General features: G+C 46.4%; 1 long non-coding RNA gene across 1 annotated transcript in view; it reads right to left on the bottom strand.

Moving 5' to 3' along the window:
• LOC107183468 overlaps positions 1 to 12,671 on the bottom strand; it is a 54,133-nt gene extending 41,462 nt beyond the window's left edge. The window contains exons 1-2 of the long non-coding RNA XR_001514257.1: positions 12,522 to 12,671; positions 6,377 to 6,458 (exon numbers count right to left, since the gene is read on the bottom strand). This is a non-coding gene — a long non-coding RNA (uncharacterized LOC107183468). The remainder of the gene's footprint in view (positions 1 to 6,376; positions 6,459 to 12,521) is intronic.
• Positions 12,672 to 13,205: the final 534 nt, after the last annotated feature.

The following is a 13,205-nucleotide window of genomic DNA, read 5'->3' on the forward strand; positions in this document are numbered from 1 at the left end:
CGCCCCCCCCCCAAGTGCACAAATGTTTGTGCACTGGGCCTCTAGTCCTATATAATAAAAGCCTAATATGCTAAGTGCCTGGTCATCTAGTTGGCCATTCAACCAATCAAAGCATAATATGCTAATGATATGCTAAGGCCACTTAACTGCTCGCTATGATGTGCATTGACCACCAAAGGGAAGACAGTCAACCAGTTAACTAGTTGCTATGACATGCACTGACCACAAGAGGGCAGATGCTCTGACCAGTAGGTTAGCTTGCTGCTGGGGTCCGGCTGATCAGGACTGAGTAAGACAAGCTGGACACGCCCTGGAGCCCTCCCATGGTCCCCCCGCTGACTGGACAAACTCCCACATCCCTCCCCAGCCCCGGTGGAGTCCCTTGGCCTGGCCTGTGCCCTCTCACAATCCGGGACCCCTTGGGGAATGTCAGAGAGCTGATTTCAAACCAATCCCTCAGGCCAGGCTGAGGGACCCCACTGGTGTATGAATTTGTGCACTGGGCCTCTAGTCCTATATAATAAAAGGCTAAAATGCAAATTGACCAAACGGCAGAACAACCAGTCGCTATGATTCGCACTGACTACCAGAAGGCAGATGTTCAAAGCAGGAGCTTCCCCCTGGTGGTCAGTGCACTCCCACAGGGGGAGCGCCACTCAGCCAGAAGTCCTGAGCTTGGCTCATGGCTGGCAAGCACAGCAGCAATGATGGGAGCCTCTCTTGCCTCCGTGGCAGTTGGACATCCCCCAAGGGCTCCCAGACTTCGAGAGGGCGCAGGCTGGGGTGAGGGAACCCCCGAGTGCATGAATTTCATGTACTGGGCCTCTAATATGGAATAAAGGTGACCCAGTAATAGTCCCAGGTAATTAAACTTTTCTCTGTACCATGACTTATCTTCTGGGAAATATCTACTCCTTTAACCTTCAGACTTTACACAGAAAATGTAAATTTTTAAAAAAATAGAATTAAGTTCTGTTTTAAGTTCTTTTAAAGGGCCCTTCCCAAAAGTTGTATACAGTATACAGTATACACTATATGACTTGCACATATGCCACATTGACCAGAACTCAATCACAGTGTCATCCAAGCTTCAAGGGAGGATGGGAAACGTAATCTTTCTTCTGAGTGTCTTTGGCAGCAATGAGAATGCACCGCTCAGATCTCTGAGTGAGGAAGTATAACTGTGAAATCCACCACCACATTTGCATTGAGATCACGCTTCCTGCAGGCTCCTTCCAGCCAGCCACAGGCAGAGAGCATCAGGAATACTAAAGCGGCTTTGTTTCTAGGAGTCCGTGAGCCTTCATTGATGGGCAACATTTACTGGAGAACTGTATTAATTATCTGTTGCTATGTAACAAATTACACCAGAATGTAGTGGGTAAACAACACCGTTTGGGTTGTTTCACAGCTTCTGTGGGGCAGGAATTCATGTTCAGTGTATCTGGATCCTCTGCTTCAAGAACGCTCATAAGGCTGAAGTTCAAGCGTCAGCCAGGGCTGGGTTTCATCTGAGGCCTGCCAGGGAAGGATCTGCTTTCCAGCTCACCTGGTGGTTGGCATCAGGATTCAGCACCTTGTGGGCTGTTGACTAAGGGCCTTGCTCTTTCCTGGCTTTTGGCTGGAGGCTGCCCTCAGTCCCTTGTTACATGGGACCTTCCCATGGCAGTCAACTTCACCAAAATTAGCAAGAGTGTCCAGTAAGCTGGAAGTCTCAGTCCTTTATAACAACATCATGGAAGTGACATCCCATCACTTTTGCCATTTTTTATTCATTCGAAGCTAGTCACTAGGTCCGGTCACCCTCAAAGGGAAGGGATTACACAAGGGCATGGGTACCAAGAGGCAGAGGTCACAGGGGGTTATCTCTGAAATCTGCCTGTCGCAGGGAGTGCTGAGAGCTTTGCAGAACTTTCCTTAGAACCACACAGGAGTTTAAGATCCTTTCTTCCTTCCTTCCTTCCTTCCTTCCTTCCTTCCTTTCTTTCTTCCTTCCTTCCTTCCTTCCTTCCTTCTTTCCTTCCTTCCTTCCTTCTCTCCCGCACATGTGGTCAGACCTGGCCCTGCCAGTCCTCCTTAGCTTCCTCCCATCTTTGCTAACAGATGGTCCCCCTAATAAGATCCATACATGTTTAATTCCTTCTTAGTATCCGTTTCTCATAATACCCAGAGTAACACGGTGGTCCTGGGCCAGCTGAGAATCTGCTGAGGAAGAAGGGGACTAAGGATTCTGAGCAGTTTCTGCCCATATCCTTAATATAGTTTGGAAACCGCCCGCCTGTGATCTCAGCACATTTGATATTAAAGATAAAATGCAACCTCCCCTCAAAAATGTAACTTAAATAACTGAAAAAACTTAGCTTTACCTCTGTCAATATATGAGTGCTAGAGGCCCAGTGCACAAAATTTATGCATAGGAGGAGTGTTCCTCAGCCCAACCTGCACCCTCTCCCAATCCGGGACCCCACAGGTAAGGTTCCTAGGCCTGGCTGGCAATCAGGGCCTATCAGGGCTTTCCTTCCCCCGGCTGCCAGAAGCTGGCCCTGCCCCTACTGCTGCCACTGCTTGCCATCTGTGTGGTACTGCTCCCCCTCCCTCACCACTGGTTGCCTCCCTCTGTGGATGACAGGTGTGGGGTGCAATCGCTTGGCTGGCCTGGGCCTCCCTCTGCAGGACCATTGCTGGCCGGTCTGCACACATGCCACAGCATCTCTGGGTGGTAGCCTGGACCTTCCTCTGTGGGCGATCGATTTCGGGGCCCTCAGATCAATCACCTCGCAGAGGGAGGTCCCGCCCACCCACCACCGTGTCACCAGCCAGGTGGCCTGGGCCTCCCTCTGTGGGGTGATCGATCATGGGGCTCCTCCAAAGAGAGAGGCCCTGCCCACCTGGCTGAGGGTCCACAATCACGGAGCCCCCTTCCACCATCAATTGCCCCACCAGCCAGTGGCCTTGGTCTCCCTCTGTGGGACAATTGTGGGGTGATGGTGGGGCCCCCCTGAGCAATCACACTGCACCTGCCTTGGCTGGACTGACGCCAGTGTGTATCATAATGTGTCATCCAGAAGGGCGTCCAGACAGTTGTTCTGCTGTTTAGTCGTTTGGTCGATTTGCATATTATGCTTTTATTATTATAGATTGAAAGTGTGTTATAGCCCTAGCTGGTTTTCTTAGTGATTAGCGTGTGGGCTGGCAGACGGAAGTGTCTTGGGTTGGATTCCCGGTCAAGGACATGTACCTTGGCTGCAGGTTCCCTAGCCTGGGTCAGGGTGCATGTGGGAGGCAATTAATCAATGTGTCTCTCCCACACCAATGTTTCTCTTTCTCTCCCCCTCTTCCCTCCCTTCCACTCTTTCTCAAAAAAAGAAAAAATTCAATGGAAAAAATATCCTCAGGTGAGGCTGAATAAAGTGTGCTACAATAAACCTTTTTATAACTTAGAATTTAAATGTCTAGAGATTAATACCCTAAGAATAAAACCAATATGAAACTATGATGAGGACTAATATCAAATCTAATATTTTATTGCATAATTTAAAGGCATGCTTTAGACCAAATACTTTTATGTTGTAATTCTACTGAAGTCCTTAATTTTACACTCATTTTCCAAAATGATTGGTAAAATTCCCTAAAATTGCTAAGATGGCAACGTTAGAGAGTGGGAAGGAGATTTAAGAAACTCAGATTTTGCCAAAACCAGTTTGGCTCAGTGGATAGAGCGTCAGCCTGCGGACTGAAAGGTCCCGGGTTCGATTCCGGTCAGGGGCATGTACCTGGGTTGCGGGCACATCCCCAGTGGGAGATGTGCAGGAGGCAGCTGATCGGTGTTTCTCTCTCATCGATGTTTCTAACTCTATCTCTCTCCCTTCCTCTCTGTAAAAAATCAATAAAATATATTAAAAAAAAAAGAAACTCAGATTTGGGCTGAACACTTACTTTGGACAAAGGTAAGTGAGAAGGTATAAATTGCTCAGATGAATTCTTTTTCTCATTGTCTCAAATGAGAATAGTCCCTGTTTTTATTAATCATTCTTGTCTCTGATTTACATTGTTCTAATATAAAAATACAAATAAATACTCTAAATACTTTCTCGCTCTTTTTTTTTTTCTTCTTTGTACCACACTGAGCTTGTAAATAGAGGGAAAATAGGGTATATCACTTAAGGTTTCCCAGGAAGCCCGTGCTATGTAGTAAACAGCATCAGCCAGGAGGTGGCAGTAGTGACCAATGAGAAATCCTGATGCTCTGCCCCTATCAGCTTCCACTGCCCTGTGGATGCTTCCTGGATCTAATCTGATGCTGATGAAAGCTATTTCCTTCTTACAAAAACACCAGGCCCGAACAGAAACTAACCTCATCCTGCCGATAAAGAATGTTTGTGCCTCACACGTTGTCAAACTATCCCAGCTATAGCTAGATCTTCAATAAACAGTTCCCAGAAGCAAGATGCAGCTGCTCATTTTAGGCAGCGGGAGCGGGCACACTGGCCTGCTGGGAAGCCCAGCACTATCAGGTGGGCCCTCAGGATGGTGGGAAGGCTGCGAGACTGGTCTCGGCTCAGGAAGGCTGAGCACGCTGAAAGATTCTGCAGGAAATAACTGTTCTGAGTCACTCAGACCAAGTGCTTTCCCATCAGCAACACCCAAGTGTCTTCCTCATGCAGACACAGGTCTGATAGTGTCTCCTACGAGAGGTTTAACTGAAATGGTATCATTGCTATCTTTACAAGGGACTCTGGGGGATTTGGGAAGCCACGTTAGGAGTTGAGACTTGTCCCCGTGGTCAGTGGGTGTCATTCGAAGGCTTTGAGCAGGGGATACGGTGGCTAATTGCAGTTGTAAGTGGCAATGGAAAGGAGACAGTAGGAAGGGCACAAGTTAAGTGGGTTTTCTAGCCTTAGATGTGTTCAGCATCCAAACATTTTTATTCTATTTCTAATACAGTAAAACCTCGATATAACGGACTAATTTGGCTGAGAGGGTGTCTGTTAAAGATGAAAGTCCATTATGTAATAAAGTAGGTTTTCTACGTGTGCACATTAAAAAATTGACAAATTGGTTAATTTACCTGTTTATTTATGCAGACATGTTTGTGTAATTAAAATCGAGAGTGTATGAGAAGTTTAATTTCACAGAAAAGTTTTTGATCATTCCCCGAGCATTGTCTATGAGCGCTGATTCTTGCATTTAAATATGTAGACGATAGTTGTATATATGTAATATGTATTTATGCAGGCGAAATTACTGAAGTTTTTCCAACATGCAGCCTATTCACTAAAATTCGTTTAAAATAAGTGAATTAATAACCAAAAAAAACCCCAACCTGTTAATTTAATTATAAGCAAATTTTGGTTAAAAGCATTTTAAAATTGATGGGGTGTTAATCGTCACATGACATATGGACCGGGAATTTTGTCTGTTGAATCCGAAGTCCGTAAAATCGAGGTCCACAAAATGGAGGGTTTACTGTGACATGCTTGGACGAGCGCCGAGGGAAATCCTGGCCATGTGCTCTGGGTTTCCTTTCTCTACTGCATCTTTGGAGGGGAAGCAGCCCCCATCTCCATATCGTCCCCAGGAAAACAAATGATGAGAGAATACTCTGGCCGGAGCTCAGAAGGACCTGGCCTGGGGGGTTGGAAAAGCAGTGTAACTCTCCCACTGGTTTTCTTGTGCACCAGGCAGGAAATAGCACCTGCTGCGGGGATTGGTGTGAGGCTAAAGGAGTCACGCGCATGAGTCCTTAGGACAGAGCAGAGCTATATCAGCGCTCAGTAAACAGCAGTTATCACAGAGGGAGACCCGACCTGAAAATGGTGACAAAATAGTTCAGCCAGCCCCGCGGCTGGTCATACCCGCCAATCTATAAAGACCCGTGCATGCGCACACGCAGAGTCCCTCTCCCCACCAAACACACCCACTGGGTCTGCCTGGACACGCCTTTGCTTCAGCCAAGATGCCCTTGAGATTCACCCTTTCCATCCATGATCTGCTTCCAGAGAGCCCACCAGAGGTCCCGCCCCTCAGATGCTGCCCCCTGGCATGACCCTGGCTCTGGCCCCCCACCCAGGACTTACCTCAACGGGCCTCTGCTTTCACCTTGGCCAGAGAAAAATCACCTGCCGACTCAATAAGAGAAACTAGAAATGTTTGCTTATATGGCATCAGGGACCTGGGGGCGCAGCCAAGGCTCTGGCACAGGTTTGAACTACAGGGAAGGGAAGGTGTCCTGCCAAGGTCAGAAAGAAGGTGGGCACTCGCAGAGGCCACACAAGGAAAGCACTGCTTATAAATGCCAACTTCACACCTATTCACCCCTGAGCAGGAGCCTGCACTGGCCCAGCTGTCTTTTGAGGAGAGTGGATGCGGCACTTACCTTTGCTTCAGGGCCTGGTGCTGGCTGTCTGGCTGGTGGCCCCTGAGAACTTGCACTCTTGGAGTTTAGCATTTGCCCAGATCTATTGCCAAACAAGGCAAGCACACAATGGTTCACACTTCCGTGTGGGAATTCCAAAGCTCTAGAAAGCGGTCCTACAAGAGGAGGGGGTTAGCTGCCAGACCTAAAGTCCTCTGATGTAACTCAATTTGTTTAACAAAATCTGCACAGGCCCCAGCTTACAGCCAACAGACAACTCCAAGTGTGGGTTTGAAGTTGGTTTGAAATGTGTTTTCCCATCAGAACAATGAGGTTTGGGCGGTGCACTTGCAGGACTCCCTAAAAGCCAATCGAGCCCACGCAAGGCCTTGTGCAGAGACCAGGGAGCCAGGGCAAGCTGACAAGTCTGGGGGGCCAAACCATGTTCAGAGTGGCAAAAGCAGTGATGCGGGGGCCAGGGGACAGAGAGCACGTGGCGGAAGATGCACAGATGCTGGGGGCGATCATGAGGATTTTGGAAGCCACTTTCAGACTTTGGACCTTACCCTGAGGGCAATGGGGCGCCATGGAAAGGTTTTAAGCAGAGGAGCCACTTCTCTCTCTTGAGGTATTGGGACACTGGGAGCAAACTCTGGCCCCCAACCTGGATCCCCAGAGGCTCCAGGCCAGCAGGGAGGAGAGGGCCGGTGGAAGGAAGGGCCTGGGTTCCCCTCCATGGTGGGCAGAGAGGGGGACCCTGAGGACCTTGGCTTCAGTGTTGGGGAGGGAGAGGAGCTGCTTGTTTGAAAGGCCCACAGGACACCAGATCCCAGGTCGGGGAGCTGGGTGTAGGAGGGAGCAGTGTTGAAGGCAGGCGCACACCAACTGGGGATTCTGCATCCTGCTTTCTTGGAAAGACAGTTTCCTGCCAGCCTAGAAGCTGCTCTCAGCCAGACATAATGGCTTCATGGCCCCGGAAAGAATGGTGCAAAGAGGAACAAAGGTCTGTTTTATGAGACATTTGTTATCACTAAATGTGTGACAAAACCAAAGTCCATCGGCCTTTGAGCTAGACTAATATATTGATTTCTCTTTATGCCCAGATATGAACTGCATGAAACTTGAGGTGGGTGGGAAGTAATTTGAAGTTGAAATATTTTTTATGATATTAGTGTTTTTCTAAAAGCACCAATGGTAAAGTTAAAGGTTCTATTTAAACACATTAATAAATAAACCCATGGGACATGACCAAGGGAACTCAAGGACACTCATGTCCCTAGTGGCGAGTTCATCAATGCAGGAGCCAAGAGGCAAGGCTTTGAAGTGAAGTGCTTTTGTCAAAGCTACATTCACTTTGCACAGCTGAGCTGTTGTTCTCTGGATGGCACAATTCATGATGCACGCATTTTGCTCTTATTTCATTATTATTATTATTATTTTGCTTTAGACAAATGCCAGGATTAACAAAAACTTACCAAAAAAATATACCCAGAAATGTAGCCTTACAATATTGGAACTTCTCTACCCAAGAGTGAGAGAGTTGCATAGCTCAATTTAAAACCATTGGCAGGCTTCCATGAGATTTTGAAAATAGCTTAGTGGCAAGATGGCTCACATGCTTCTCCAGGAATACATTAGAAACAGATTGATGACTATTGAAACATAAAACATGAATCCTACCGCATTTCATGGAATCTAAAACTTCACTATGTCAGACACACTGCTATTTCATGAAACACTAAATAAGTGTCACAATGCTTTCTTAGCACTTAGAATTTTTATCTTAAATGTATTAAAAGAGTTCTTTTAGACCTATTTGGACACAGAATTTTAAACCATATGTCACTCACTCTCCTGCACACACATAAAGGAAATGTAGGCTAACAACTTGGTTAAGGTGTGACTAAAACTGCATCACAACCTGAATTCACCTTTCGGGGGTCACTCTTGGATGTAGGACTTGGAAATCCATGTTTTTCCAGACACCATCATCCTGTGAGTCACCAAGCACTTTCAGGAGAGTTCTGGTGAAGCCGTAGGCCATGTTTCTTTTAAAAGTGTTCCACAATTGTTTCCCTGGGCTTCGATGCTCAGTCAGTGGCAATGACAACTATGACATGAGCTGTTTAGTTGACAGTGAGTGTAAGACACAGAGATTATAGATGGCTACAGCATGAGAAAATGTTCCTTCTAGAACAGCCGTGGGCAAACTACGGCCCGCGGGCTGGATCCGGCCCATTTGAAATGAATAAAACTAAAAAAAAAAAGAAGACCGTACCCTTTTATGTAATGATGTTTACTTTGAATTTATATTAGTTCACACAAACACTCCATCCATGCTTTTGTTCTGGCCCTCCGGTCCAGTTTAAGAACCCATTGTGGCCCTCGAGTCAAAAAGTTTGCCCACCCCTGTTCTAGAATCAACAAAATGGGTGCAATGGACTGAATGTTTGTCCATTCATTTGTTGCTCACAAAATTAATACCTTGAAACCCAACCCCCAGTATCAGGAAGTGGGGCCTTTGGGGTGATTAGGTCATGAGGATGGAGTGCTCATGAATGGGATTGCACCCTTATGAGGGGGGCCCAGGGAGCTCTTTCACCCACCTTCTGCCACGTGTGGACACAACAAGAAGTCTGAGACCCCCCAAAAGAGGGCCCTCACCTAACCCTGCTGGTGATACCTTGACCTCACACTCCCAGCCTCTGACCTGTGAGAACTAAATTTCTGTTGTTCATAAGCCACCCAGTCTATAGTACTTTATTATTGTAGCCTAACTATGCATACAGTCACTCAGACTTCTGCTGTCTCCTGAACCCACTTCCTCCTTCCCAGGTGTGTGTGTGTGTGTGTGTGTGTGGATTTTGAGGAAGGAGGAAAAACTGACATCTATAATAAAAGCTAGGAAAAAATGCATTTGAAAAAACATGACAGTATATGGCCATACCACCCTGAACGTGCCCGATCTTGTCTGAAAAAACATGACAAGCCCTTAATTTCATGATTGGGATTCTTGTTGCCTCGGCCCAGAAGGTCTGCAGCGTGTCCACTGTGTGGTCAGCAGTGCAGTGTGGGAAGCGGGAAGCCAGACCAGGTGCAGGTAGGTAGCCTGGAGGCAGTGAGGGCGGAGCAGCACTGGCTTGGGGGTCAGGCACAGCCAGACTGGGGGGCTGGTTTTCTCTCAACTTGCCCAGCGCTGCTCATGTGATGGATCCTCTCTAAGCTCCAGGTTGCTCATCTGCAAAAGGGTGAGTATAGTACATGGCCCATAGGGTTCCATAGGAGCAAAGAAAGTAACCCATGTAAATGCCATTAATAAATGCCAAACACATTTGATCCCCTATTTATTCTCCTTAAATATACAGCCCAAGGACTGAAAGTAAACCAAAACCACCATCAGAAAAAAACAACAAAAACCACCGAAGCCTGTTTTTGTCTGTATTTCACAGAGACTTCTGAGTGGAGACAATTCCTCCTGAAAATCATGCTTTTCACCAACACAGAAAAAAAAAAAACAGCTAATGAGTGGGTCATTTTATTTTGCATTTTACCAAACAATGATCTTTATTTTAAGAATAGGATGTTAGCATGACTCAAGTCTGAAAACAAACAAGCTCCGTTCTGTCCTCTGGTGTCCGTGGACAAAATCAAAGAGACTTCTCTGGTGGCAAGTCCTGGCATGGGACCCGTGAGCGATGACGCGGCCGATCCCAAGCCTGGCTCACTCGGAGTGGTTTCTCTCCCCTCCCTTTCCTTAGGCGCACCCACTGCAGCCCTGTCCCGGCTGCACCCAGATAGAGGCCCCGCACGGGGCATGCACATGCAAACCTCTGCCTTCCAGGAAACCAGCAAACTTCTTCCCTGGGGTTGGTTCCAGTAAAAGGTGGGGCTCAACTGCCTGGGCAGGACGCCCACATGTAATCCCAGACTCAGCACGACTTTCTTTTCTGGTTTGGGGAGCTCAATTATCCACTCTGCCTCGGCTTTCCATCTTTATCGTGAAAATAATAGTCTTACCTCTTCTATAAGTGTGTTCTGGGGACTAAAAATTTGGGAGACGTGGCTGTTTTGTATCCTAATGGGTGGAACACAGAAGGAATGCTAAATACCACGTTGGCGTTACTGTGGGTGAACCTCCAGCCTGACCACTCAGTAAAGCATGTTCCTAGGAGTCTGGTTCCCACCACTGCTCACAGCCATTATGTGTAGTGGATAATGCTTCTCATTCTCGCTCCCTCCTGATTTGGGTCTGTGCAGCTGTTTCCACTCTGCCTCTGGAAACAGCCTTCCTTTCCACTGGGCATCCAGCCTTCCCCAGTCTAACCATAGCACCTCATCCTACCCCACTCCCATTGGGGACCCCAGGCAAAGGCCTAGGACTTGGGCCTGGCTAGTTATGAGAGCCCATCTACCTTAGCCTGGGTTTCCCCAAAAGCAGAGTGTTACAGGCAGTAGTTTATTTGGGAAGAGGGTCCAGGGAAAGGATGAGGGAAACAGGAAAAGTCAATACAAAGAGGTGTTATCAAATTGCCCACCAAGGCAGATGCCTGGAGAAAGACCTTGCTGGTGTATTTGGAGTGCATCTCAGAATCATCCGCCTGAGGGATGAGTGACAGGAGCATTTATGTGTTGGTCCCTGCCCCCACCCCATTCGCCCTGAGTTCCAAGTTGAGCATATTTGAGTGGTGGGGGCGGTCCTGCAGATGTCCCTCACCAGAGTTCAGGAGAACTGCATTGGGAAGCTAGGGGCATCCCAAGTTGGGAGGAGGCACAAGTGCAAACCAAAGAATCCTGACTGGTGTGAGTGAATTTAGCACTAAGCAGGCCCGCAGAGTAAGGATCGGAAAGGAAGGGATCACACCCATTAGAGAGGAACATTCTGCAAGTGACAACAGTAAAGGAGCCCTTACACTTGTACTTGAAGACCAAGAGCTTAAGCCTCTGATGGTTGCAGTAACTTTTCTATGAACATATTTAGACAACCAGGAGCTCCCAAACCAAATCTTATTTTAGTAGATATATTTCTCTATATTATATAAAAATGAGGGAGTTATTTCTTACTATTTAACAGCCATTTCAAGATTTTATATGAAGTATGATACAAAGAATACCATTTAATGAGATGATTTATGAAAAAAGTGTGCCAGGGTCAAATATTGATAAATAGTGTATGCTAGGACACTTCCTTGATTCTATCACTCATTTTTTTCTAGTTCTTTTAAATTTCTAAAATTGGAATTCATTTAATAATTAGTGTGCTATGTTTCCTTACTTCCTCTTATGGGCTGAATTATGTCCCTTTCTCTCAATTCATACTAGTACGTTGAAACCCTAATACTTCAGAGTGTAGCTGCATTTGAAGATAAGGCCTTATTCAGTTAAGAGGAGACTGTTAGTGTGGGCCCTATATACAATCTCACTTGTGTCTTCAAAAGAAGATATTCAGGCACAAAGAGATGTGCCTACAAAGGGAAGACCAGGTGAGGACACAGAGAGAAGGTGGCCGTCTTCAAGGCAAGGATGGAGGCCTCAGGAGAAACCAACCTGCTTGCAGCTTAACTTGCTTCCAGCCTCCAGAACTGTGAGAAAATAAACCTCTGCTGCTTAGCCTCCCAGCCTGTGGGGTTTTGTTATGACAGCCCTAGCAGGCTAAGATATTTCCCATAGAGCTGTTATTAACCAATGACACTCTGGGAAACATGATGTATCTCAGGAGCATCATGATGCACATGAACACACCAAGTTTTCTGGGAAAGCCTGCAGCCACTTTAACTTTAACCCTGCTTCCACGCTCAGTCACCATCCAGAAACCCACTCTGGGTAGCACAGCACAGACACATCTGCAGAAAGCCTTAGGGAAACAAATTGCCCTCAGATGCCTTTTGAGCAATGGATTTGAGTAGGAGGGTTGAAAATGCCATTTCTTGGAGGAGTAAAACTCATTCACGCATGGTGCCATCAACAAGAACTTCTACAACTTGAAGGTCAAGAATAACAGAAAAGCTCATTTATACTATTCCATCAGGCACACATCACATGATGGAATATACAGGCAGTCCCCCCTCACACATTTCCCAGATGCACAAATTTCAGTTACTCCATGGTAACGGGAGTTAAATAACACCAGCCCCCAACAACACAGTTCTAAATTCAGTTACTACAGGACCTTAACTGTACAGAATTCATCAAGTACAACTCTGCTGCTGCTCCCCAGGCCACAGGTCACTACATAAATTACAGACATGCATCATAATGAGGGACCAATCTTGTCACTTCCTTCAGAGTCCATGGGAGACTGGTCACTGTGCATCTGTTATCAGTTCACACGCAGGCAGCAAAGCATGTAGCTGCATGGCCTCTTGTCTCCCGGTGATAAACCCACGTGACATTTTACAGAAATGGATAATCAAAAGAGAGAAACAAAAAAAGTGATAAGGCTGGAAGTGGAAGTTTAATCAGATGTGAACAGAGTTGTAGAGTAATACCCGCTGATGCTGCTGTTGTTCGAGAGATTCTACATACAGCCGATGAACTTAGTGAACTTACTGAAATAAGTGAGGAAAGTGGTTGTGACAAAAAGGATGAAGATGCTGCAAAAAACAGTCCATCGTAAAGGAACTCTTGGAGCTATTTCATGGCACTGAAAGTGTAAAAAAAATTGAATGTTGGAAGCTGACCCAGATTTAGAACAGAGTATGACAATTCACGAAGGCATAGAAGAGAGGCTTGGTCCATTCTATAAGCGTTATAATAAAAAATTACTGTTTAGAACTCTGGAAATTTTTAACAAAGAAATAAAACATTATTTCTCAGTATTTCTAATGTTTTATAGTATGCTGTTAATATTCAT

Source organism: Myotis davidii, unplaced genomic scaffold (genome assembly GCF_000327345.1).
Source record: "Myotis davidii unplaced genomic scaffold, ASM32734v1 scaffold80, whole genome shotgun sequence".
NCBI classification, from domain to species: domain Eukaryota; kingdom Metazoa; phylum Chordata; class Mammalia; order Chiroptera; family Vespertilionidae; genus Myotis; species Myotis davidii.